The following is a 27,115-nucleotide window of genomic DNA, read 5'->3' as shown; positions in this document are numbered from 1 at the left end:
ACTATATATATGCTCAGGGGCCATGGTGGATTGTAGGGTTGTTGGCTGGCTCCAGAGTTATTCCTTCTTCCCCCTATTGAAGCTGGCAGAGCAAAGCCTACCTGTGCTACATTTGCTTCTTCAAAAAATATACCCTGCATTTTTTAGTCATAAACAGCAATTAGCATGCTTTGTTTCCATTCAGTGTCTCATGGTGATTCCTAGTTCAAACTCTCGGGATAAGTACAGACGGTCAAAAAGCCTGAGGCTGAGTCAATTCAATCTTTGCAAGTTAGTCTAAGCTGTGTAGATTGAACCAATAAGCAAGTGAACAGACGTCCACTTTTGATTCCAGAAATGCAGCCACATGCCTGCAGTGGCCCAGGCTAGAAGCCGGGGGGTGCTAGAGCATGCCTCCCTGCTCTGCTGGAGCAGACAGCTTGGGCCAGGGCTAGCCTGCCCACCCTGAAGGGACGGGGAGGGGTTCGCTGGGGAGGTGCAAAGCACCCTGGGATGCTGGGGGACTGTGAGTTGACTTGAATCTGGACGGGAATCTGGGACAGAAGTTCAACGCATCAGTTTAACCTAAATCAGTTCAGTCTGATACTACATCCATCCAGGTTGATCTGAAATTGGTTTAAGCTGTTTTTAAAGCGGTTTATGTGCACTGAACTTCTGTTGTGTTACAAATGTTAACTGGTTTCCAATCACTTATACTGGTTCATGTGTAATGATGATACGGGAGCGAGGTGGGCAAAGCAGTCAGATTTTTTCACTTGACTCAAGACTAGATTGCTTGCAGCAGAGTCCCTGGAAGCGGTTTCGCATCCAAAATCTGTTCAAAAAATCCAAAATCTGTTCTCTCTCTGCGGGGTCTGCCAAACCAGGGAATCTTGGCCACTGAAGCCTGAATATGTTGCATGAGCCATGAGAAGGAAGACAAAGTTTGTACAAAACTCAATAAGGAGACTCTTCCAGGCTTTCTGGAGTGCTACCTGATCACACCATAATCTTTCAAGAGTTGCCAGTATGGGCTCTTTTCCTGGTTTTTAAATTGTTGGCCATCGGAAGACAAGCTGAGTTGCATAAGCCGCCCCTTGGTTTTGTTTGCTTCGATTTTATAAATATGAAATGCTGGGAAAATGCCCGTTTTTTGTTATAAAGATGTTTTTGAATACCACAGATATTATTTTTCAAAAAAAAAGGGAAGAATCCTGGAAGAAAAAACTGACAGTTTGATGGTGCATGATGCACTAATAAAAATGCCTGTGTGATTGTGTTTAATCCTTTAAAGGAGAGAAAAGAAACACTGTAGTTATCAGTATTCAAAAGGCAAGACACAGGCTTAAATGTATGCAAAGCCTTGGAGAGACTGAAGAAATTTACTGACTATATTGCAGAAAGCTTCTGACAGGCACATCGCGTCTTTGAAAGTAAGATTTGAATTATTAAAGCTGCCTTTGTTTATTAAATTGAGCCTCCAGTGAGAAGATTATGTGAAGAAACGGCACAAGGCTCGGGATGTATTGGGCATAGTTTTAACGGGTGTTGGAACTAAATTTACCTTGTTGGGCTACTTCAGTAAATGCTTCGGAAAAGGCAAATTCAGGTTTCGGGTGGGTGGTAGGTGGTGCATTTGCTGTCTTCCTGTAGCAAAGAGACTTCGTTTTACGGAGGCCAGTTTGTTTGTAGCAAAGGGTAACATCTTTAAAATAAAAACACTTGTAGGCAAGCGTATGAGCAGAACACATGTTGTTAATTTGTAAATCTAGGAGTACACGGGCAAGGCTGGGAGCTAAAGGAGAATGCGGTTATGCAACCTGGGGGGTGGGGGTTGGGGCCGTTTAAAATCCTCCTCTAAGAGTTAATGATACGGTGCTTGAAGTACACTAAAAATAACTTGAACTGAAATGTTGAAATAATCGCACTTCTAATTTTTTTTCATATAGCTATTTTTTTCCCCTTTGATTTACACACATCACATGTCTGATATTATGCACACAGTGGTCTAACGTCCAGGGAAGTGTAGGCCACTGGATTTTGAAATCTTTCATCACAATATTCATTTTTTCCCTCATTTATTATTTTTCCAAGCACTTGTCCCTGGGCTCTGTTGACCTTGCGTCTGATGGACTGAAATACAAATATGCAAAAGTAATAAAGTAGATGGGGGGAGGAATCTCAGCCAGTATTTTGAGACCAGCACAGCCACTACAAAAAAAAAAAAGCACTGCAGAGGAGCATCTTTAATTGAGACTCGGTCCCAAAACTTAGTGAAGAATTCCTGGGCTTGGGTTATGCCTGCAGTCCAAGTGCAGACAGTCGGCGTTCGTTCAAGGTTAGACTCGCTATCCTATTTTTGTTAGCTTTTCGTGTTACAGCGATTCCTTTTATGCAGCTTCTCAACTGGAACTCGATAATGGTTTATTTAAAACCGGAATCCTTTTAAATATGGGGTTTAAAGTGGAATTCTTCAAAAATGTTTAATGAAAGCCCTACGTTTTATGATACCGCCAGGCAGATGTCGGGATTTACTCTTCAATTAGGTAGGATTGTGGTGGGGATAGCAGATTAGACTTCTTTGCAGCTGATGTGCTGCCTGGAGGAAGTGACATTTATGCTTTTGATCCTTCAGTGATTCTGCATGTCAAGAACTGAGCCTTGAAATTCGTCAGCAGTGCTGCCTTAAGAGCAAGCAGAGGATTTTTAACGGAGAGAGAAAAATTTAAGAACTAGAAGCAACAGCAGGTGCTTAAACACTTTAATTTTCTCCCCTTTTTTTTTCCCCCAGGAAATTGGGAAGGAAGATTAGCCTCATCTAACCTACTCCATATTTGAAAAGTTAGAAATCTGAGATGCATTAGAGTTTGGAGACCTTCATTTGATTAAGGTAAGGTTATTTTAAGGAAATCGTGTCTTCCGCTCATCTCTCTTTAATTTTGCAGGGGTTTTTTGTTTTTGTTTTTTAACTTCTAATTAGAGTTGGACTTTAATGCATTTAAAATGTGGAGAGAACCCTCCACATTTAAATGGTTAATGCTCATTCAATTTAGTAACTTCCAGCTGCAAAAGGCATATGGCTCTGTATTTGCAGACGGTGTCATGTGTTGATAACCAGATTCTGTTTGCCCAGAGGAATGAAAGCAGGCTGCTTATCACAAGGACTAACCCAGGGTGATGATAGTGTGTTCAGGCAGAGATGAGCTGGTTGTTTTTATCTTATTAGTTGAACGTCTCTCATGCATGAAACCGAATCAGCAATTTTTTTTCATCTGGTTTGGAAGCTCAGTAACGACCGAGGGATGGAGAGAGGGAGAGAAGCGGTTGTAATGTCTTTCCTTTAGAGGTGTAAGAGTTTGGTGGTGTTGCTGATGAAACTTGAGATCAGGTAAGCAGTAGCCCTGGGTATAGTGGGAGAACAAAATTGCTCAAGTGTTAATTGAGTGTTTGCATGAAACCCATTTCAGTTCTGGGTCTGAGAGTGGATCTGTGCGTGGGCAGGTCTGCCTCAGTTTGGTTTTCTTTGCAGGGCTGTGCGCTGGTTTTATTATCTTGCATGTTGGGTTGAAAAAAAGGATTGTGATGGTTCCCATCAGAAAGACGATGCAAGAGGGAACATAGAAATTATATACAATTGAAATGATAGACAATATAAAAACGATATACAAATATGCAGCCTTGAAATTGCATACGCTTTCCCCAGAGGCTTTATGTTTAGATAGTTCTTAGCATAACCTTTTTAAGAAATGAAGCCTGACTTGGTAAGGATTTTTAATATGCCATTGAAAAGTTGAAAGGCTTTCTTTTGGTGGGATTTGCATTTAAACCATGTTGGTATTAGTGTGTGGTATTGCTGGCCACATGTAATTTTAGAAAACCAAATTGTAAAGGAGAAAAACCAAAATTAAAGACTAGCAAACCCTGTCTTGAATTCCCAGTGCATGTCTCTGGCATGTTCTGGCTGGAAGATAAAAGCAGTATTGGAACTACTGTTCCAACAAAGTCATTTCAAAATGTCTTGTGTTGATTAAAGGAATAATTTTTTCATAGAAGATTAAAGTAACTTACAGCGCCCTTTTTATGTTGTTAACTATTTTATCAAATCTTCCTCTCTCTCTTCTTCTTCTTTTTTTTTTTTTTATAATTAAACTCCATGCCATGGTTTGATTGGTTTAAGGAGCTTCTTCTGAGTCTCAGAAACCTGAAGAGAAGTTAACGTGTTGGCAGTCTGTACTGGTGTACGTGATCTGTCATTTTGAATTACTTTGTGCTGCAGGACTGTCAGATGAGAGAGGGAGTTTAAAACATCTTATTTCTGGATTTGGAGATGAACAGAAAATAGTATATGACTTAATAATTCCAGTCCTTAATTAAGATGGCAACAAAGCACATTTCAGTGGAGAGACAAATATCTTCCAAAGTTGCAGTCGCTGTACTTGTATTTAAAAAAAAAAAAAAAAAAGCATCCATTTTGTGTCGTATTGTCCTATCCTCGGCAGTTCCTAACGAGCAAAGGAAGGCAGCAGATCCTTTTCAGTTTTGTACCTATCCCCGAAGTGCTCAACATCATCACCTTTTCTGAAATTCTCTACTAAGTCTGCTTCTGACTTTCAGAAGAAAAATGATTTGTCAAACTAATCACAGTCCTCAAACCCTTGCAAACTTAACTGTGTGTAGAATATGCTTGCCTTTTTTTTTTTTTTTTTTTATTAACTAGGAGGCAATAGAATTTGGGAGAGTACTCCTATTTTGTGGGGAAATAAAGTTTTGCTGCTGGGTTTTAAATAGATATCCTCTTAAACAATCTGCTTATGCAGGCACCAGGAGTTTTATATTTAAATTGGAATAATTTTTTTTTTAGTATGAAAGTGCTTGCAGATCTGAATTGTGAGGGATAGATGAAATTAAGCTGCAAAAGCACTGATGGCAATCTGCAAAGCTTTAATGTGTTAATGTAGCCTAGGCATTATACATATTTAGAAGCAGTCTAGATTGAATCCTGGAGAAAAGGCAGAGTTATTCATAGACTCCTGTCTTGGGCCTGTTTCTTTTTAAGTGATGGATGGTATAGACGAGTAGTGTGAAGGAGCTGCTAAAGATTATTTTGCTGTAGGTAGAACTGTATCAGACATTAATTGCCCCAAATTCAGTATTGGCTTAAAAAAAAATCCTCCCATGGAGGGGGGAAAAAAAAAGAAGGGAATGAGTGATGTTTGTAAAATGCCTTAGCTTTGTGTATAGACCCTTTTTTTTTTTTTCCCTTCATGAATTATTCAGTTGTTCAAGTCTGTTATATTGCACTATTTAATATATTTTAAATGACATTGAATCAGTTAATATGGTGAAGGGGAAAGACCTGGGTGTATTGATAAATTCTCTGCCAGTGTGCAGCAGCAGTGAAGAATGGGTTGTTGACTTGAAGTGAAAAATGTTTTCTGCCCAAAATATTCCACAAGTGCACGGATGATTTTGTTTTCCCATACTTAAGGCTCTTAAGAAGGCCAAGTTTAGGTCTCGGGGGCAAATGTCCATATGCTTTAATGTTTTAGCACAATCGGGTCTTGATTCTGGCCAGTGCTTTTTGGTGTGTTGCAGTGGAAAGGAATATTGACAGGACTTCAAGGAGATTGAATGTGAATAGGGAATGAGCAATAATGGATTTGTAGTCGAAGAGGAACCCTGAAGCATTAATAAGAAATTAGATCACGAGGTGTTGTTGAAAGAGTTTTAATGTTTTTCTCTCTTTTTTTTGGGGTGTGTGTGTATGCTTGAATACAGAGAAGCAGGAGGCTACAAAAATACTTGTAAGGTTGTCCGTGTGGTGTTGCTTGGTTTTATTTTCTCGCACCACCATCTTGCTCCTCTCAAAGATTTTATATTATTTAAAAAAAAAAAAAATTAAACTCTATATCATGGAATTCAGCAGTTCTCAGATCTGTTGGTCCCATGTTGTGGTCTTGTGTAATAGTCATGGCAAGAGTACAGTGTTTTGTGCACATGTGTAAGAGATGTGTTCCTCCTTTAAAAGTAAGTGTGTGTGTGTGTAAAGACAAATACTTTAAGGTGAACTTTTTGTTTTTTTTCTAAAATGGTTGGCACCTGTTTGTAGTAGCCTTGCTTGGTTTTCATTTGCTAGCATGTTAGTTGGAGTATTGCAGCAGTATTTCCAGTACGGCACCTTTAATGCAGGGTTGTGGGGACAGCCGACTGTGTTGGTGTAACCCATTTAGGTATGTCCTTTCCAGCAGACCTGGATTTAGGGGATTTTGAGTAGCCAGATAGATTCAAAATCTTTGGTTTGGTCTTTTTTCATCTTTCTTTTCTGTAGCATCCTGCCTGTCTGACCAGTCTGCCATCTCCTAACCCAACTGAACTGGAGACAACTAGTCTCCGTTGGAGGTAAAAGTTCTCTCCCTTTTAGCAGCCTCTGTTAGCAGTTTCAGAGCTACTCATCAGTTTAACCTTCTTTCCTGGCCAGGTTGGAGCTGGTGTCTGGTGCTGCTTTAATGATGCCTAATAGAAACAGAGCCTCTGTTTGTCTGTCTTTACCTTGGGCAGAGTCCTAGGAAGCAGTTCGGTCCAGCTGCCATGAATGATGCGTGTCTGAACTTCAACAACAGTCGTGATCACGCTACCTGAAAGCAGGTGGTGCATGAATATCTCCTGCCCCCGCCCCCCCGTTCCTCCCGAATGCACACTCTCTGTATCAATATGTTTTGATTTCTTTGGTTTTCTTTCCGTTTCTGCTTGAACTTCCAAGTCGCACTTGATCCGATCCAGCAGCCTCTGGAACAAGAGTCTTTTAGGACAGTCTCGTCTAGTTTGAACAAGAAAGCAACATCACTAGCTTTGATGTAAAAGCGTCCAACATCGTACTTGCAACACTCGTGGATACCGAGGCAGGTAGTGGTCAGGGGATAAGGCATTCTAGATACGCCCTGTTCAGTGGGCGAGACGGACCCTGGTCTGACCCAGGACAGCTCCATGTTTGCTTCCACCTCCTTGTTCCCTGTGAACTTCAGTATGGCATCCTGGTTAGGGGAGAACATTTCAGTCCAATTTTAGACCTCCCTGCCAATGTGTCCTGTTTCCCTCACTTGAGATGGATATTGTTCAATTAAATACCATGATTCACAGAAAATGCGGGTTGGAAAGGACCTCAGCAGGGCACATCTAGTCCAACCCCCTGCTGAAAGCAGGACCAGCCCCAACTACATCATCCCAGCCAAGGCTTTGTCTAGCCAGGTCTTTAAAAACCTCCAAGAATGGAGATTGCACCACCTCTCTGGGTAACCTGTTCCAGTGCTTCACCACCCTCCTAATGAGAGGGTTTTTCCTCAGTATCCAACCTCAACTTCTCTTGCTGCAGTTGAGCCCATTGCTCCTTGTCCTGTCATCTGTCCCCACTGAGAACGGCCCAGCTCCATCCTCTTTGCAGCCCCACTGAAGGGAGGTGAAGGTTGCTATTCAGTCCCCCTTGGGCTTCTCTTCTACAGAATATGTAAACCCAGTTCTCTCAGCCTCTCCTCACCAGTCAAGTCCCCCAGCCCCACAACCATTTTTGTTGCCCTCTGCTGTACACTCTCTATCTAGTCCACATCTGTTCTATAGTGGGGAGGTCACAGCTGGACACAGGACTCCAGATGTGGCCTCCCCAGTGCAGAAGAGAGGGGAATTATTATTTCCCTCGATCTGCTGGTAACACTCTTACCGATGCAGCCCAGGATGGAGCTGCTGGCTCATGTTCAGCCTCTTGTCCTCTGTCACCTCCAGATCCTTTTCTGCAGAGCTGCTGCCCAGCCTGTGAGCCCCAGTCTGCACCAGTGCATGGGATACTCTGTCCTAAGCGCAGGACTTTGCACTTGCCCTTGTTGAACCTCATGAGATTCCTTTTGGCCCAATCCTGCAATGGGTTGAGGTCTCTTTGAATCCTAGCCCTACCCTCCAGCATACCTACTACTCCCTCTGGCTTGGTGTGTCATCTGCCAGCTTGCTGCGGGTGCACTCCATCCCATGTTCCAGGTTAATGAAGATATTGAACAAAATTGGCCCGAGGACTTACCCCCTTACTTTTATTTTAGGCTTCCTTGCTCCTGCCTGAGACTTCATCCTGGGATAGACTGTCACAGAGCATCCCCTTTCTCCTTCTCCTTGCTAGGACATCCTATGTGAGCTCTCTTTCTTAGATTAGGTAATATTGTATCACAGTGGTTTTCAACCTTTTTCATTTGTGGACCCCTTAATTTTTCTGAATGGAGGTAAGGACCCCTTTGAATTGTGAATACCCACACTTGCATATTTTTGATTGATCATAGTCCTCTTTTGTGGACCATGTAGACATAGTCTGCGGACCCTCAGGAGTCCATAGACCACAGGTTGCAAACCACTGCTCAGGGTGGATTTGATTTAAATTGAATCAATTTAAGCTACTGGTCAGGAAGCCTCATTTTCTACAAAATTGCATTCTTGTTGTTTGATATCTTTTATTCATTTGACTTCTTGAAACTTTTGTACTTTTAGAGACAGGTAAGGGCTTGATTGTGGTACACAAACTTGCATTGAGACAAGTGAGCTGATGGGTAGGTAATCAGGTCTGCTCTCTCTCATCTCCATATATTGCTGTTAACAAGGCTGTGATCACTGGAGACACCAATCCATAGTTTGAGAACTGAAACTAAGCATCACATTAATGCTAAATGGGAACTTCTAGACTGAGCACCCCATTGGGTTTTCTTTAATCTTGACTGATCTATAGAGAAGCTTCTGGGAACCCCATGAGATTGGGCCCCTAATATAGTCCATGGCCTGTTGTGACCTATTTATAAAACTCTTCTAAAAAGGTTACATGAATATATTGTCTCAAATATTATATCATTAGAAGTTATAATCCTTATTCCATGATGATATCTTTGTGCTTTGACATATCATAAATTAAAGCTATATAGAGGTTTTTGTAAAAAGCATCTTAACAAAAAACAAAAAATACAATTAAAAAAACTTTTTTTAAAAGGTAATCAGATTTTTTTATATTTATTTAAAAAAAAACATTATTATTTTATATTTTTATATATATATATATATATATTTTTTTATCCACCCTGCCAGTGCTATATCATATTAAGGGTAGAGTCTAGAATAATTTCTCCAGAACTCCTTTGCCGAGCGCGGCGCCTGCAGTATTTGTTTTTTTCCAGAAGGAGCAGCTTGGAAATTTCCACAAAAATAAATTCACATTTTTTATTTTGTGTACTGTGTTCAGCTCTTTCCCAGTGGAGGTGAGCCTGGCTGCCTGTCAGGGGCAGTGTCCAAGCATGCATTCCTTCAGCTGCTGGATAAGTGCCACATCATCACATTTTAATACCCTAATGCACAAGTCAGGATTTCTCTTTGAACACTTCACAGAAGCAACTTTAAAGGCTGTTTTGATGTGTGCCTACTTTATTGCAAGTAACTAAATGTGCTTTTAAACTGTTACACAAATGATAGGCCTTATAAATTATACTTTAAGTATGTATGACATGCAGGAAATTAATGATATTAGAATTTAAACTCTCACATTGGTACAGGCCTTGGAAGATATCTGGAATACAAATAAAAGCATCCCCCCCCCCCCAATTCATAAGCATTTCTTGGCCTTTTCTAGCAATCAAAGGATTCTTTTTTTTTTTTTTAATTTAATTTTATTTATTTATTTATTTATTGCAGGCTTTGAAATCCTAAATATTGAAAGCACCGAGAAGAAACGACTATTAACTTTGTACTGAACTTGGCTTACAAGGCAATATTTTTGTCTAATACAATATTTCATCTTCTAAAATCCCCTGAGATGCAGCTAAAGGCCAAATGTGCAAAAGATTTTTCAGTGTCATATGTACAAAACCTGAAGTACCTGTGTGGGTTGGGGAGACAAGGTTCTTTGGGTAAATCTGATCTCTTTTATTAGATTAGCTTGAATACTTGGGGAAAAAAATTCTTCTTTGCAAGCTTTTGGGTATAAATACCCTTCATCAGGCTGAGGAAGGAAGGGTATTTATACCCAAAAGCTTGCAAAGAAGAATTTTTCCAAATATTTGAGTTGGTCTAATAAAAGATATCAGATTTACCCAAAGAACCTTGGCTGCCTGTGTCCTTAGACCAACACGACTACAACCAATATCCTCGTGTGGGTTGGGGTGTTTTTCACATCCCACTGTGTATTCTGATAGTCATAGATGTTTGGGTTGGAAGGGACCTCAGTAGGTCATCGAGTCTGACCCCCTGCCCTGGGCAAGAAAGAGTGCTGGGGTCAGATGACCCAACCAGGTGCATGTCCAGGCTCCTCTTGAAGACCCCCGGGGTAGGGGAGAGCACCACCTCCCTTGGAGCCCCTTCCAGATTCTGGCCACCCTTACTGTAAAGAAGGTCTTTCTAATGGCCAATCTAAATGTGCTCTCCATCAGTTTGTGGCTCTTGTTCCTAGTTACTCCAGGGGGTGCCCTAGTAAATAGAGCATCTCCGATTCCCTGCTGCCCTCCCCTGATGAATTTGTAGGCAGCCACAAGATCACCTCTCAGCCTTGTCTTGTGAAGGCTGAAGGGATCCAGGTCCCTCAGTCTCTCCTTGTAGGACCTTGCCTGCAGGCCCCTGATCATACGAGTGGCCTCCTCTGAGCCCTCTCGAGGCTGTGCACATCCCTCTTGAAGTGCAGGGCCCAAAACTGGATGCAGTACTCCAGCTGCGGTCTGGCTAATGCTGCATAGAGGGGAAGCATCACCTCCCTGGACCTGTTTGTCATGCACCTGCTAATGCATGATAAAGCACGGTTAGCTTTGTTGATCACTTCATCACACTGACGACTCATGTTCATCTTCAAGTCAACTATGACTCCATGATCCCTTTTTGCTGCTGAGAAGGTCATCCCCCAGCTTGTAAGTGTGTTGGTGAGGTTTTTTGCTGAGGTGCAGCACTTTGCACTTGTCCTTGTTGAACTACACCCTGTTCTGTTCTACCCACCTTTCCAACCTGCCCAGATCCGCCTGGATCCGTTCCCTACCCTCTGGTGTGTTTAACTTTACCCCATAATGTGGTATCATCTGCAGACTTGAACAGGGTGCTCTCTATGCCATGAAGACCTTAAACAACACTGGTCCGAGGACCGAGCCTTGCGGGACTCTGCTGCCCACATCTTTCCAGGTCGATATCAACTCGTCTACCACTGCTCTCTGGGTGCGACCCCATAGCCAATTTGCCACCCACCTGATATTTGTGCACCTACATCAGTGTGTACCAGTTTCATAGTTTCTAGGGTCGGAAGGGACCTGAGTAGATCATCTAGTCTGACCCTGCCATGGCAGGAAATAATACTGGGGTCAAACGCCCCCAGCAAGATGTTCATCTAACCTCCTCTTAAAAACCCCCAGGGTAGGAGCCAGCACCACTTCTCTTGGAAGCTGGTTCCAGACCCTAGCCGCCCTGACCGTGAAGTCGCGCCTCCTGATCTCTAACCTAAACCTCCCCTCTGCCAGCTTGTGACCGTTATTGCTTGTAACCCCCAGCAGTGCTCGGGGGAACAGGGACTCCCCCAATGCCTGCTGGTCCCCCTTGGCCGGTTTACAGACAGCCACTCAATCCCCCCTCAGCCTTCTCCTGTGGAGGCTGAACAGGTTCAGGTCCCATCGCCTCTCCCCGTAGGGCCTGCCCTGCTGCCCCCTGACCATGTGAGTGGCCTCCTCTGGACCCTCTCCATGCTGTCCACATCCCTCCTGAAGCGCGGCGCCCAGAACTGGACGCAGTCCTCCAGCTGCGGCCTGACCAGTGCCGCATAGAGGGGGAGGATCACCTCCTTGGACCTGCCTGAGATGCATCTGTGGATGCATTGCAAGGTGCGGTTGGCCTTCCTGACTGCGTCCCCACACTGCCGGCCCATGTTCATCTTGGAGTCAGTGATGACCCCGAGATCCTTTTCTGCCTCCGTGCTGACGAGGGGAGTTCCCCAACCCGTAGGTATGGTGCCGGTTGTTCCTCCCCAGGTGCAGCACCTTGCACTTGTCTGTGTTGAATCCCATCCTATTCACATCTGCCCACCCTTGTAGCCTGTCTAGGTCTGATTGAAGCCTGATGCTTCCTTCCAGTGTGCCCACGTCCCCCCACATCTTAGTGTCATCAGCAAATTTGAACAGGTGCTTTTTACCCCCTCATCCAAATCACTGATGAAGATGCTGAACAGTGAGGGCCCGAGGACCAAGCCCTGGGGCACCCCACTGTTACCCACTTTGGATGCATATAAAAATAATTTTTCTGTTCTGGAGTAGAGAAGTGCCCCTAAAGTGGGAGTTAAACCATGTAATTGCTGGCTAATCTTTACTTCTACACGCACATCAGAAAATGCAGTTAACAATTGTTGTAGCAGCTCCGTTTGCCTGCCACTGGCTCTGTGTCCCTGTTTCTCTTGGAAGTTCATATTTCCACCTGGCAGTGAACCTCTTGGCTAGAAGGGTGTTGATTTCCAAATATATTCTGGTCCAGGTGGGAAGGAGGCAGGATACAGTGGAGATTTATCGTGGCGCAGCTTGGTTCTCTGCATGCTTTCATCTGTCATTGGGGGTTTAGCGTCTGATTGAAGCAGCCTGTGGCTGAAGTTTTGTTTTGAGCCATGCTTCAGCTCAAACAGTTTTTTTTCCCTCCCCATTTCCCCAAATTGCAGCTGTACTTGTTGATACACAGATAGCAAGAGATTTTTGCAATTGGCACTGCCTAGCCTTCTGGCAAGTTGTTCACATCTAATTAGTTTTAATGATGTAAAATGCGCGGAGTAGATTTTGTTTACATCTGTGCCTAGATCTTCGAAGCACATTGGGTTTAAGTCTTTAGGTGCCTTGAGATAAAGCTGTCAGCTTGAGAGTGCAGGTTTAGAAATAACCTGTGTGTATGCACTAAAATGAATTTCCTCTCCTTGATCTGTTCAGGGTGGCAGCAGCCGTCGTGGGAAGAAAGGAAAAAGCTTTCTGTAATGTGGACTTGCTTCTAAACAAGTTGATGTATTTAGGGGTATAGGTTGTAGCCGTGGTGGTCTAAGGACATAGGCAGACAAGGCTCTTTGGGCAAATCCAGTATTTTTTTATTAGACCAACTCAAATAGTTTGAAAAATTCTTCTTCGCAAGCTTTTGGGTACAAACACCCTTCATCAGGTTGAGGAAGAGCACAGACCAACTTCAGACGCTTCCTTAGCCTGACATATTTAAGCATTTTTTTAAAAACTTTATTTATTAATCCCACTATGAAAATTATAAATTTTAACATTTAAAGACGCGTATCATCCTCTAAAATGGGAGGGGGGGGTGGGCCAACCTGTAGCACACATGTCATGCAGCAGACCAGAGGAGGGGGTAGGTAGCATGGTGGCAAGTAAATCGGGGAGCAGAAAACAGAGCAGCAGATTGGGCAGGGAGCAGAGGAGCCAGGTGGGCAGGGGAAGGGGATGGGAGTGGCACTTTGGGAGGGTGTGGTGCTACCAGAAAGGTGGGCCCCCACTGCCTTAAAATATCTGTCTCCATATATATTTTAACTTCCATCAACAGTGCTCCCTTAAGTCTGTGTCCACAGGCTCATGTTCTCTTCTTTTCCTTTCAACCGCTGACAGCTCCTTTATGTTTCAGTCATTGTTAAGCTTTTGCTTTTCTTCATCTCTATTTAATAATTCGCCACCTCTCTTCCTGCTCAGCTCTGTATAATACAAATCTCACTATCTTCTACTCATCTCTGATTTTACATTTTAAGTGTATTCCTAAGCGTAACCTTGTAGAACTTGCACTTTCCTTAATACTCAGAGTTTCTTCAACTTTCTGGTTTGGAGGCAGGAGAAGATTCTCCTTTTTAATAGCAGATTCCAAAAATTTCCATCCAATTTATAAATATGATTTTCCTTCTCCCATGTAAAACATTGAGTTGATGGGACAATTTTCCCATTGCTTAAACCTTCCCAAACTTTTTGGAACCAGTTAGTGACTTTAGGGGTGTCATTTTTCTCTTCCAGGCCTCTGAAACTAATTTTAGCAGTCATTAGGGAATGAGTGATTAATTCCTTATGATCCTTATATATTGCAGAGTTCTCAGAAGAGGATGCCAGTTGTCAGATAATCCCCCGTTGTTATTTCACTCACAATATCTCCAGCTTTCTTCCAAAATCGTTTGATTCTGGGCCACGTCCACCACATGTGTGGTAGGATCTTTCTGACGGACCGTGCTCCTTCTCGCCTTTCCCCGTCCTGTACCATAAATGCATTTAATGTGAAGTGAGGTGAGATACCACAAATATAGGACTTTAAAAAATATTTTTCTTTTACAATCCTGCAGAAGAACGCGTGAGGACCATGGTTTCAGATGAGTCTCCCATTCTTCAGCACTAATTTCTGATTCAATGGGCACATCTACCCATCACCATAGGGCTGCATAATGAGATGCTATGTCACCATATGGCGCACTACAGTGACATAGCGATCACATGGGTCTACACATGGTCGCCAGCTATGTTGCTGTAGCAGCCCACTCCCTGGTTATAACGTGCCGCTATGGCAACATAGCAGCAAAATTTAACTGTGCGCCGCACACGCGGTGCAGTAACTGCCCATTGCGCCATGCTGTAGTACTTGCAAAAGGAAGTAGTAAAGCATGGTGCCATAGCAACACTGCTGTACAGCAGCTTATAGATGCGCCCAATGTCAACTACCCACTTTGCCATAAACTTTGTTTTTTCTTCTGAGTACCTATTTAAAATTGCTTTATGTAACACAGACGCACAAGCCTGTTGTTTCCTAAATGCGACCAATAGTTTCTCAAATTCTGTCAAATTTCTACAGAGGTTGACCTTTCTTTGGGAATGTTTTGAAAAGTGGCTAAGTTGCAGGTATTGAGAAGAGGAGATTTTAATGTTGTGTTTCTTGAAAAGATGTCAATATATTATTGTTGAATAACAGTCCAGAATTTACGATGTCAATATGTTCCCCGATACTAAAGTTTCCTAATAAATTATTAGCATTAAATTCAGTACCATGTATAGTGCTAAAGGTGATGGGTATGAGCTTAACTTAGGATAACACAGATACTTTTTTTTATTGCTCTTCTCATAAAAGAGTGATTTATATATTGATTTTGGTCTGGAAGATTTCTTTAGCGATCATAATATATTAAGTCGGACTGTTGACTTATGTTTGCTCTATCTTCACCCAGTGTGTCCTGTGGATTGGTGTTATCCAATACACCAAATTTCTAAAGTGGCTGGCTAAATAATGATACTTAATGTTTGGAAGCATCAGTTTCCACATTTGCCAAGGTCTTTGTAGGATGGGATTTTGGAATCTATGTTTCTTATTTCCCCAAATAAATGTATTTATTATAGTCTGCCACTCATCTAAAAGACTTGTTGGCATTATTATGGGTAGCGTTCAGAACAGAAAATTAATTCAAGCTAGAATATTTATTTAAACACTTTTTTAAATTCTCACTTCTTCACTCTTTTGATTGCATTAATTAAAATGTGAAATCTTATCACTTGCTTTCCAGCAGTTCAAGCTGGTGTTGAGAAACATAATTTAGACTAGTTAATTGCATTTTTGGTTATCATTTAGTAACTTATCTTACTGGAGTCAGTAATATAATTGCCTAGATCTGTTGCTTGAATTTTTTCTTTTTTAAAGATTTCTTCTTTGCTGGAAGGTCCCAGAAAGTTGCATGCAGTGAGGGAGTGAGAATGCACATGTGTGTAAGTCTTTTATGTGAAGGCCATTCTGGTTAATTGATGAGCTGACAAAGACCTACACTAATCCTTAAAAGTATTTGAAGCTGTACGTTCATGTTGGAAAAACAGAGTTCATCTATACTTCTTTCTGGCTAAGCACCTCCTTAAATTAGTCAAGAAAAAGCAATTTTCTATATTACAAGGAGTTATTTCTGATATTTTATTTGTTACACTTTAAAGATCTTAGTTAAAATTACCTAATCAAGTGGACAGTATTTTAGTTTGGGATGCAATTACTTTGCCCAATAAAATGTACAAGACCAGCCCAATATATCACATATAGAGGAGATTTAATTGCTTAGGGTTATTTGACAGAGACGATTCTGTTCTTCTGTAATTGGGTTTTCTCAGCGTCTAGAACGGAATAATCTGTAACACTGGAAATTCAAGTAAACAGGAAAATGCAGCCCCTGACGCCTTCTTTAGAAGATGAATATGGTTATTAGCATCTTATCTGGCGGCTTTTGCTAATTGCATTTTTGGACAAAATATACTCGTCTCGTCTAACATTTTTTGACGGATGCGAAGCCCTTTAAAACATGTTTCCTGTAACATGATGCTAACTTCAGCGTAAATGCAAATTGCTTTCAGATCAGATTCATTGGGCTACTGCTCTGCTGTTTGGATTTTATATACGAACTTGTGCGCTCATGAAAGCATTTGGCTTGTACCATGTAATGAAGATTTTTGAGCCAGGCCCTTTACCTGGGATGTCATTTTGTGGGTATTGTCTGCTATAACTGTGCTCAGAGAACAGAGACTATTAGCAGAAATGAAGCCTCTGTGTGTACCCACATATTGATACCACTCATTGATGTGATGGCACTCCTGCTTTTTCTTTTCCTTTGTCAAAAAAGTATCTTTTCAGAGGGTCAGGAAGCACCTAGTGATTTTTTTTTTTCTTTTTTTTTTTCAATAGATGCCTTTGTGTTCTTAATACATATGGCAGTGCAAGCTGCAAGGTCTTTTATGTCGCACCTTTCTTCTTATAGTTATGCACTCATCCTCAGTTTTATCCAAATGCTACAAGGCACAGCAGGGCTGGAGACTAGTCTCTTTTCCTGTCTATGATGCTTATCACTATAGTACTTGAATGCTCAGGGTGCCCACAGGAGGAGATGTAAGCAGGCAGGGGAGTACTGGGGATTCTGGGAGACTTTGTGCCCCCTACTCTGCCACCCCCCCGCCCCCCCAACCTGACTTGTGTTGGCCTCATGCTAACAGAAGAATGCTTGGGGAACGGTGACCTGCTTGTCCACTGTTTTGAGGAAGGTTGGCTGACTTAGGAATGGAGTTCCACCTTGGACTGGGGCAGGAAGGGGTTTAAAGAACTCCTTGGGAATGAAAGACCATCCCAACATGCAAGAAACATTTGGTTTAGTCTTCTAGTACAAGCATCTAGTTGTGTGTGCATGTACGTGCACACCTTCAGGAGGTGATTTGAATTGGCCCCTAAATCCTGGTCGTTATTCCAGAATGGGATGAGTTTTTACCCTATCCAGAGCAGGTGGGAAAGACAGCTGCCCTCAAGGTGCTATCTGCTCTCCAGGACCCAGTAGGATTTGCCATCTCTTATCACATGAACAGTGACGAAACAATGGCCATGCTGCTTCCTTGGGAAGTTTAATCCTGCTTTGTGGTAGCCCCACACAGCATCCTGGGCCAATTCAGCAAAGCATATTAACAGAGACTAACAGTCTGCCTGGGAGCATGTACTTTTCTTTTCCCGGTGGTGACAGTAACACAGAGACATTTTGGTTAAGACTTTCAACAGCAGCTAGCGGTTACTTGCGTCCTCACTTGAAACCTCCCAGAGGCCTAGCTTTTCCTGTGGTTATCAGCACTGCTGTGAAAGAAGAAAAATCGTTCAATAAAATTGTATTTGAATTTAAATTGTTAGCTATCAGTAACAGTAAACGGAATGGTCATTGAAGTAAAATAGAATATAAAAAATGCCTAAAGTTCAGCCCCTTTATACTTGTGTTTGGGTCTTTCCATTGACCAAGGAAGTAGAGGCCGGAGTAATCTTCCTTCCGTTTTTGTCTCTAAGGCTAGGGACATGAGTTACACAAACAGGTTTAAGTGATCAGAAACTGGTTTAAACCTGTAAAAGAACATAAGTTCAGTGTACATAAATTGGTTTCAAAATGGCCGAAACTGGTTTAAGATAAACCTGGTTGAATGCAATATTGGACTTAAATGATTTGGGTCAAACCAGTTTATGCATTTGTCCCAGACCTCTTCCTAGTTCAAGTGAAACTAGAGTCCTCCACCATCTCAGCATGCTTTGCAGCCCTGGGCAGGGCACCACCCCTCTGCTCTCTAGCCCAGGCAGGATTGGGGACATGGCCAGATGTGTTGTGGCATGGCTCAGTTAAGGCAAAGTGGGCAGGGAGGGGGTTAATTCTTCCCTCCTTTCCCCCTCCCCTCCACCCCCCCCCCAAATGCAGCCAGCAGTGATGGAGGGAGGGGCTGAGTGGAACCAGCCGGAGCTGTAGGGCCAGGGTCATCCCCAGCAGCTGTGGCTCAGTAACAGCCTCTGCCTGTGCCCAGCCTGGGCTGGGCTGGGCTGCGCAGCACTGCACAGAGCCCTCTTCCCCACCCCATGGCGGAGGGCGAGAGGAAGGAGGAGCGGGAAGAGCCCTTATCTGGAGCTGGGCAATGGAGCTGTGCACCCATATTGCTCCCAGCTGTCGGGGACCTGCTGTGGCAGGCAGGGCTCTTCCTCTTCTCCTTGTCCCCTCTTCCCCCATCTTCTGAACTTTTGCAGGCCAGGGTTGGGGTTTAAAGCCCTCTTCAGTCTTATTCAGGCCTGGCCATGCCCTCTCCCCGCCCCCCTGCAGCCCAGCTTCCCTGTGGAAGGGAAGGGAGGGCTTCTTCAGCACCCTGGGGCTTCTGGCCTGAGCCACTGCAGGCATGTGCCTGCATTTCTGGAATGAAAAGTGGATGTCTGTCCACTTGCAAGTTGGTTCAATCTCTGCAGGTTAGGCTAACCTGCAAAGAGTGAATCAATTCAGGCTTGGACTTTTTGAATATCTGTCCTTAGTGCATATGTGCACGTTTCTACTACAGCAAATGGCTGATACTGCAGGTGGTCCGCACAAGAACTGGTATAGGCAGCCACATCTTCTCTAGATGGAGCGTATAACTGAATGCCTGAAAACTTGAAAATCTTCCTCGCAATGTCAGTGGCAATTGCTAAAAAGATTTTCCTTGGCACTGTTATTTCTGGAGGTAGATGTTCCTGGTATACTACGTTCCAACAGCCGGCCTGTTCTACCGAAGACACAGAGAGAAACTCATGTTTTTTTCAAATATCTTTTATTTTTGAGTCTTAATTAAACTCATACCTATATGACTGTGGGCATACTACATGCTAAATAAAGTGTTGTAAAGTTTTTGGATAATGCTTTTAAACTGTTTTGCCAATAAACTATTTTATAGGAGATCAATAGGTTCCATTTGTAGAGTGATTTAACACAGTCTTTATCTTAATAGCTCTTTTGCCTCTCGTAATGTTATATGGTCAAGATTAATGACTAGGTATAGTATTGTTGTCAGTTTCAACACATTTTTCTTGATATATTTTCATTAGATTAATGATCTTATTGTAGGATGGATGTAAATTTGCCCATAGAATAATCATTATGTATTTGTATTCAGTGTCATTATGATCTTCTTGAAGCTTGGAAATCAATATATATTGACATGGATATACCTAGCACTTCCAGAGGAATCTGGGTTCAAGTGAATAGAATTCTGTTTTATGAAATTAAAAGTTAGAAAGTAACAAAACTCAGGCTTTTAGGTCAGTGGAGTGAGCGAGACCTTTCTAAAGCAGAAAGCATCTCCCCTTCCTCTCTAATATATATGCTTAAATGTGAATTTACCTGCAGAGACTTTTAGTGTATTCCTCATGATCTGCAGCTCTCATGTTGCCCGTGAGCTCCTTGGGTATTTCAAGCTAAGCAGAGTTAAAAGGTTTTAAAAAATGTTCATTTAACCCAGAACTTCTGCAGTTTTTTTTGCCAATAACATCTATATTTATTGTTGCACAGGCTCAACCTGTTTTGTTTGGGGGCTCAGGTGAGGCATTTTTTACCACCATAAAAAGGAACGCTTCTGCAAAGAGCTGCTGACCAGGGGAGGGAAAAACAAAGTTTCTCTAAACCAGTGGTTCTCACCCTTTTTCCTATTGGGCCCCATTTGTAAAGATGTCTGTCCCAACCCACATCCCTACGGGTTCTGCCAGTGCCTTGCCCCCAGTCGCCTGCCTCCCTGGGCCATGCTAGTGTCCCTCACTCCCGACCCGCAGCCCCCTGCCCCGCCCCGCCCAGCCCTGCCAGAGGGGCCCCGGATGCGCCCGTCCTGCTCCGCCTGCCGCGCCACTCCAGGCAGCCTCCTTGTGGCACTTCCTGCCTGCCAAGCAGCGACTTCTGGTCGCTCCACCCCTGCAAGCATGGGCACCGGCTGTGATGCCCCCAGCCCAGCCCTGCACCTCCCCTCGGCCCCCTCCCCCTGCTCGAAGGGGCAGGTGCCTTCCCACCACCCCTCTGCCCTGCTGCAGCTTGCGACCCTTGGAAATGTTTTTGCGACCCACGGGTTGAGAAACGCTGCTCTAAACAGCTCTGAGGACCCTATCTCATTTACTAAATAGAGGGCGACTACCTGTATTGCGTTTACCAGATCCGAAAGCCATCAAATCTGTTACTGCACTGCGCTCAGCTGGCGGGCCCCTGGGTTTAGAGCTTAGGAGTGGAAGGGACCTCTGGGATTGATCAAGGTCAGTCTCGTATTACATGCAGCCACACCACCAAAATCTGCTCATAAACTTGTTAAGCTTCATCTTAAATCTGTTTGGGTGGTTTGCTTCCAGGACAGCTGTTGAAAGGTTTTTCCAGCCTGAACTTATTCCTGGACAGTTGTGCCATGTGCTTTTCTGCCAGCTGTGCCCTTTACCTTAAATCACACTTCTTGCTCCCTTGTGTTTGCCCCAAGGTATTTAGAGCGTAGCTGTATCTCAGCCTTCATTTTGCTAGACTCAGCAAGCCTGTCTCTTCTAGTCTTGTCATGTAAGAGACTCTCCATTTTCTTTTGCATCTTCACAGCTAGGGACCTATTTAATTTGAGGTTTCGCGGAAACTGCGAAATCTGGAATTGTCTGCAAAATTTGCAAAATCAACAACAACAAAAAACTGAACAATAAAACACTGGCTCCCTAGTGGGAGCCAGCAATCCTTGCTGCTGGGGGAGAAGAAGGTGCCGGTCAGTGGGGTAGCAGACAACACAACAGCTGCCCCCTCGTCCATCCTCCCCCCGGGACCTCTCTGCCAACCAGTGCCGAAGGGCAGAGCCATTGTGAAATCAGCTCTGCGTGCCATGAAGAACCCTTTTATCTCACTGATCTAGGCAGTTCCCTACTTACAGCTCTTTTCTGTTTCTCATCCTATCTGAATCCATCTTTGTTTAACAAGTGGAGCAAAACTGTGCCCAGTGTTCCCGTTAGAGCCTCACGAGTGCTTTGTATGTTAAAGAAGTGTCTTGCCTGATGCATCCTAGGGTGGCCTTGTAGACCAATTGGATTTGTAGACAAATTGGAGAGGCTCCAGTGGAGGCCAGCGCAAATGGTTTAGGGGCTGGGGGACAGGACTTGTGAGGAGAGGCTGAGGGAAATGGGTTGATTTGAGTCTGGAGAAGAGAAGACCAAGGGGGATTGAATAGCAGCCTTCACCTCCCTGCAGGGGGGCTGCGAAGAGGATGGAGCTGGGCTGGTCTCAGTGGGGGCAGACGACAGGGCAAGGAGCAGTGGGCTCAGGCTGCAGCAAGGGAAGTTGAGGTGGGATATTAAAAAAAACTATCCCATGAGAAGGGTAGTACAGCACCGGAACAGGTTACCCAGAGGGGTGGTGAAGTCTCCACCCTTGGAGACGTTTTATAGGGCTGTGCAAAGCTTCGGGTGCTGATTCGATCCAGAGGAGATTCTTGTGCCAAGAGCATAAATGAGAATATTTTTAAAAGATTGGATCTGAGGCTGATTCTTGAGGAATTGCCTCCCTCCTGTCTGAGTCCTGTTCCAGCATAGTCTGCCTCTTTGTGAGTCAGTCCCTTGGGATTTCTGCAAAAACTTCTCTTCTCCATTTTAGCTTTTTCTAGACTGCTAGATGTACCTTCTGTGGGGTGGCTAGAATGGCTTTTTTTAGTATAGGCTATTGAATTTCGGAAGTTATTGTACTTCTGATATACTCTTATCTCGAGGGTTCAGATTATAAAGTCAGAGTTGAGATTTTGTTCCTTGATGCTGAAATTTGAATTTCCTGTCTTTGACCTTAGCTACAAGCTATTAATAAAGCTGCTGGCAAATAAATAGGAATATTTTGTTAACTTTTCTTGGCAACGTATTTTTCCTGGAGATGAATAATTTTAAAAAGGCATCACTTAACTTACGTATGCAATAGTGAACAATGGCTGGAGTGTCATGCGTGTGTTCAGGGTGCATAAAATATCTGTGGAGGGTAGGGAATGAATACAGGTTTGCAAGTGTATGATATCTGCAATTCCAGCAGATCTTTAATGTTTTTCAATTTTTTTTTTTTAAATGAGTAAATGCAAACGGATGCATTGACAGATTTATCTTTACCTTGGTGGAGTCTAATTTAAGAGTGTTGGAAACTTTATGATGAATATATTTAGCTGAAGTAGTTTATTTGGGGAAAATGTTTCTGTTGTGGCAAATATTCTTCCTTGGAGGAAAAGCAGTAATAACTGTATTTAAAGGAATGCCGAAGAATGGAATATTTTAATGTTCTGCAACATACCTCCCGACGGATCGCGGATTTCTCTTGCTAGTCTAGACATCCTGCAATTTTTTGAATGTTCTGGGTTATAAGCGACAGCAGTCGGTATTGACAGTGCAGTGATGTCAGTGAACAAATTCTTATTAAAACGATACCCGCAGACATGAACAATAAGAATTCTGTTGCCAGGTTAAAGCTGGGTTTGCTTTTAATTAATCCTGAAATCTACACAATTACTGCAAAAGCAGATCTTTATCCTAATGTAAAATCAATAAAAATAATGCAATTTGTATCTATTAAAGTGCTTTAGGAATAGTTAATGCCAAATGTGCTCTTTCTTGATGCCATAGCAACAGGTTTCCTAATAAATTCAAATCAAAGCACTTAAAACTAAAAAATAATAAATTTTGATTTAGTTTCTCTCCGGAGACGATCGATAACATGATTCTTCTTAGGATGCAAATTGTGTAATAGAGAATAGTAATGATACAGCTGTAAATACATTCAGTCTTCCTCCTCCCCCCTTTTTTAAATTCTAAATTCAGTTTTTATTATCAGACCAGTTTGGTTAGTCATCTTCAGTAATGATGTCCCTTTAACTAGGTAAGGTAGGGTGGGTGTCATAGCAGAAAATATGGTAGGGTGCAGAGAATATCCTGAATTTGGGTTGCATATTGTAGTAATATCTTCAGGCCACGGAAGTTTTACCAAAACATGGGTGGGCAGCCTCCAGCACAGGTGCTAGAAGTAGCAGGCAGCAGACTGGGAAGGGGTCAGGCAGTATAAATAGGGCAGGGAGCAGAAAGCAAAGCTGGAAATTGGTTAGCGAAATATGGAGGGAAAAGAGCAGCAGATCAGACGGGGCACAGGGCTGGGAGCAGCAAGCAGAGCAGAAGATCCGGCACAGGAAGGGTATTGGAGTGGCACTTGGGAAGGGTGCAGGGCTGTTTTGTGGTGCACCTGCCAAAAAGTTGGCCCGTGTTTCCGTAAGAGTCCTCTTTTTTTGGAGGAAATAACTAACCAGTCGACTGCAAATCAGCTTTATTATTTGGAAAAGATTGAGTTCACGCACGTAGCATCAAATGTGCTAAATTTCCCGCTTAAACATTGTGACAGTTAGCATGCGCATATAGGTGTGATCCACAGTCTTTATTTAGTCTTGCGTTTTCAGCAGCTATGGAAGCTTCCTGTTTCTCCAGCAAAGAGGAAACTTTTTTGCGCCTGTAGTTCAGGAGACGTTTTAACGGAAAGCAATTTTCTTATCACGGTTGGATGTTAAGTTTTAAAACAATGTTTTACATTTGCACCTCCCTAAAGCAAGGCTTGGCAGCCTTGTAGCAACGGGAAGCTGAAGTAATCCGGCTTAGTCTGAAGGCAGCTCCTGCCGTCAGGATAAAATGGCTTGTTGGACTCAATTTTTCCCACGGGCCATGGGTTGCTGGCCCCTGGCCTCAAGCTAACTTTCTCTGTGACTCACTAAAGTTAACTTACTTTGTAAAAGCAGAAGGGAACAAAACCGTATTCCTCACAATTTTGACAGTGTAATAAGGAGAACATCAGCATTTCCTGAAAGGATCGAGGGTGTCACTTGCTTTGGAGCCATTTGTCAAAACTGAGACCAGAAAGAGGATACCTGTTTGCACTCTTACTGGGAAACCCCTTGCGCCACAAAAACAAGGCACCTTCTGTATGCAGGTACCTGGAGGGTCATAAAGCGGTGATGGGAAAACACATTTTTGGGGAAGACCTAATATAAGACTGGGACAAAGTATTAATGGATTCAAGCTGTCAGCATATTGCAGTCTCTTGGTGATGGGTGAATACGTGCTCTCCTAAATATGTAATATCTTTAGTGCCAATAGACCCTAAAACAGTGGTGATTTTTTTTTCTTTTTTTTTTTTCTTTTTTTTTTCCCCCCACCAGGGTCCTGCAGCGTCCTGAGTCACCTTGAGATCCTTTTAGGGGTGCCATGGCGTGCCATGCAATGTTAGCACTGCAAAAACAGCTGTCAAGATGATTTCAAATAGGAATTCATAGTGTTGAAAGTATTCTGGCCTGTTGTGGGCATTTTGAGTTCTTTGCAACCGAAGAATTGCTCTCTTAGCTTTCCTGTAGTCCAAAAGTGAGTGGAAACTAAGCTGGCATTTTCCAAGGGGCGTCTTTAGTCTCTTGAAGGGGGGTGCCACGCGTCTAAAATGTTTGAGAACCGCTGCTTTAAACAAATGACTTCCCTAATTGCTGAATGCGTGATCAGAGAACGTTCTTGTATGCCTTGGTGACCTCAGCTCTGTTCTGCAGTCCTGGACCGACAGTCTTTCACCTGCTTAGGAGGGTACCACGAGAGACCCAATCATTGGTTTTCTGTTTTTTCTAGTTTTCCATTTTTTTCTGGTTTTCTGTTCTTTAGTTCCTCCTCTCAAGGAATGCTGCATACTATAAGCCGTGGAAGTATTCATAGCAAAGTGGAGATGAATTGTCTGAGCACCAGGTGTTAAGTACTGTAGGAGTGAGGATTCTGATGAACCCAAACATGAAAGGGCTTTTGGTGCTAGCGTCTGACAAACGGATCTGTGAGTTCAGCTAATCTCGTCTCTTGAAGCGCCCGGGGAGAGGAGAAAGTCAAGAGACTTTGACAGCAGCTGCTGTGCACCAAAATAGTATAGCGATGACTTGGTTGATGTACTCGTACCACCGCAATTTAGGAGTGGTGCATGCCGTGCCGTGCTGGGGTGCGTGTATCTAGTCTGTTCATAGGGAGACTGAAGGAAGCTAGTAAAGCAAATGCCGCCAGAATGCAATCTCAACATCCAGTCCTGTAGTTCCCTTGGCAAGAATATTGCTGGCTGTCTCTGGGGAGCTCTGCCTGAGGGACTAGAGGATTGGGGCCAAAGTTTAATCCAATCAAGCAAAAAGCCCATGGAAGAAATGGAAAACAGCTTTGCAAACCTGGACAAAAGTCAGGCAGCACAGAGAGAGTTCCCCTGCCAGTTCTTTGTGTTGCCACTGTGCAAGACGTGGTGGCTGCTGCCGTTCCTTTCTTCTTGTTTGTTCAGTGATAACATTAACCAGATCTCTAGCTGGCCTTTTTTTTACAGGATCGATGCTATACAGAAAAGCAGGCTATTTATTGCCTGAAGGGCAGCAAAAGAGTTGGATCAGAGCTTGCTTCCCTGTGGGGTATAGAGCACTTGAGGGTTGAAGAAACTCTATCGCAAGGGTCCTCTTAGAGCACCGTATATTTCTTTACACTAAATTCTAAAACGTTTTGCGTTGTAATGTAAAAATGTTATCTACTTTGGGAAGCTGAGCCATAGGTCTTAGAGGGGGCTTCTGGATATTGCAAACCTTCCGCCTGGGTAAAATATTGAGTGTAAACCCTTGTGCTCCTCTTAAATGCAGGAGATCCAGATCGGCCAGATTTCCCTAATTATTTGATGCCTTTAGTCATACAAACTATTGAATAGGAAGAAAATTAGGAGCTTCAGAAGGAGGGACTGTTTTATGTTGGGTAACAACTGTCCTTGTAGCAGCCTGTTTTCTTTTTTGGGTTTAAAAAAATATTTCTGATTACTAAGCACTGGCTTGAGTACTGGCTTAGGTAAGTAAAGTCTTTTTATGATGGAATCATGTTTTACCTTCATGCTTTGCTCCTTTTTTGTTAATAACTTCAACTCATTCTTTTATGTGGGAATAACTATGCAATGTGCCTAATTGGGTGCCTACTTTGCCCCTTCTCTCTCTGAAAACAACTCGATTGAAATTATTGACTTCTCCTTCCTACTGCTGCCTATTTATCCTTCGTCTCGGTTGATACGTGCAGTGGAGCCCAGATGGTTTGCAACCCACGCTCACTTTGCAGTATATGAGAATGAGTACCTATACCTTTCGGTGTATGCAAACCTATTTTATTCTTGCTTCCAGCAAGTGGGTGTGAATGCCCAGAGCCAGTGGGCTGCACAGGCTGTGTAACGGTATCTTGTGGTTTTGCTTCCACTTAGTATTTGTTTAATACGGCTTCTGTTTCTGGCCGTGCTGCTGCTCCAGCCGGCTCGAGTACTGTGGCGGCCATCACGCCAACTGGGTACACTTGAGAAACGGGACCCTGCAACCCCTATTAATGGGTTTTTGAAGCCAAGGTGGGGGATATAAACTGATGGGAAGAAGCTGGGGCAGATGCCACCAGAAAAAGAAGACATGAGATGCTAAAAACCTAGTGGGGTCTGGTGAATGAAAGGCGAGTCGTCTTGTATACGGGGCCTGCTTCTGCAGGAGAGACTCCGTTTTTGCCCTGGTATATTCAGACGAAAGCTCTTTGTGCAGTGATCTTGTATATTGAAGATCAGGGTGCAGTACCCTTTTGGGGACAGAGTGACCCTGTCAGCCCAGCACGGGGAGATTTGCGTTTTCTTGGGAAGCGACTCCTTTGCAGTTGCACTTGATTTAATACAGTCTCTGCGTGGCACCAACATTTATGAGATAGTGGAGTCATTAACATTTGCCCCTGTAAAGTTTCACAATCTGGAGCCGGCTGCGATATGATAAGGTCTTTGTAAGTTGGAGAGAAACAG

General features: G+C 43.3%; 1 protein-coding gene across 2 annotated transcripts in view; it reads left to right on the top strand.

The window, feature by feature from the left end:
- The window catches only part of GLCE (glucuronic acid epimerase), a 105,998-nt gene that overhangs the window by 29,329 nt on the left and 49,554 nt on the right, over positions 1 to 27,115 (top strand). For both annotated transcript variants that reach the window (XM_090028949.1, XM_090028951.1), the window contains exon 2: positions 2,771 to 2,869. The gene's annotated coding sequence lies outside the window, so the exon portion shown is untranslated. The remainder of the gene's footprint in view (positions 1 to 2,770; positions 2,870 to 27,115) is intronic.

This window comes from Crocodylus siamensis, chromosome 15 (genome assembly GCF_052110815.1).
Source record: "Crocodylus siamensis isolate JL-2025a chromosome 15, ASM5211081v1, whole genome shotgun sequence".
Classification (NCBI taxonomy): domain Eukaryota; kingdom Metazoa; phylum Chordata; order Crocodylia; family Crocodylidae; genus Crocodylus; species Crocodylus siamensis.
This window is presented reverse-complemented; position numbering and strand designations above follow the sequence as displayed.